Genomic DNA, 706 nt, shown 5'->3' with positions numbered 1-706 from the left:
GATAGATAGATAGATAGATAGATAGATAGATATACAAGGTATATACAGTATATTATACTTATGTATATTCCTTTAGTTCACTTCAGGCATTTTCTATAAGATCCATACTCTCTAATCATCTTATTGTAATACCCTGTAGTGTTCCTTTGCTTCCTCTACCCCATCCAGCCCCAAAAGAATCAGGTTAACTTGATGTGAAGGAGAAGTTTCCCGTTATTACTGCTTCCTTGTTTCCTTCAAATCCCACCCTGTATTCCCCGAGCTAGTCTCTTCTTTTGATTCCAGACCTACTGCATATATAGTTCCCTGGCAATGTACTAATGTTGGCTTTACCCCTGATGTTTAATTTTAGCTTAAGCATCACAAAGAAAGACATCAATGCATTTGGTCTAAAACGAAAGACTGATCAAATGCATTTTTCGAACCCAACAATATCTTAAAAATGAACAGTTTTGAAAATCCATACACATAGGCTACCATTCTGTGAAGTACTCAATACTGCAGCTAAATCAAGTGGCATTTGGAGGTGATCCAGGTAAAGTCCATAAATAAACCATGTGATCTCCTCCTTGTCACTCTAAACACATCTTGTGTGGAACTACACAACCGTGCACACAGAGTATAAAGGAAACAAAGCAGAATCCCACTTTTACTTCACACAAAAGATGCCAATTCTATTTCCCACCCGCTCTTACAAAGATGGCTT

At 37.5% G+C, this 706-nt stretch overlaps 1 protein-coding gene across 5 annotated transcripts in view; it reads right to left on the bottom strand.

The window, feature by feature from the left end:
* Positions 1–706, bottom strand: part of csmd2 (CUB and Sushi multiple domains 2) — a gene marked incomplete at its 5' end in the record, with an annotated part of 270610 nt that overhangs the window by 213754 nt on the left and 56150 nt on the right.

This window comes from Etheostoma spectabile, chromosome 14 (genome assembly GCF_008692095.1).
Source record: "Etheostoma spectabile isolate EspeVRDwgs_2016 chromosome 14, UIUC_Espe_1.0, whole genome shotgun sequence".
NCBI classification, from domain to species: Eukaryota; Metazoa; Chordata; class Actinopteri; order Perciformes; family Percidae; genus Etheostoma; species Etheostoma spectabile.
The sequence above is the reverse complement of the archived record's forward strand: the minus strand, read 5'-3'. Positions and strand labels throughout refer to the sequence as shown.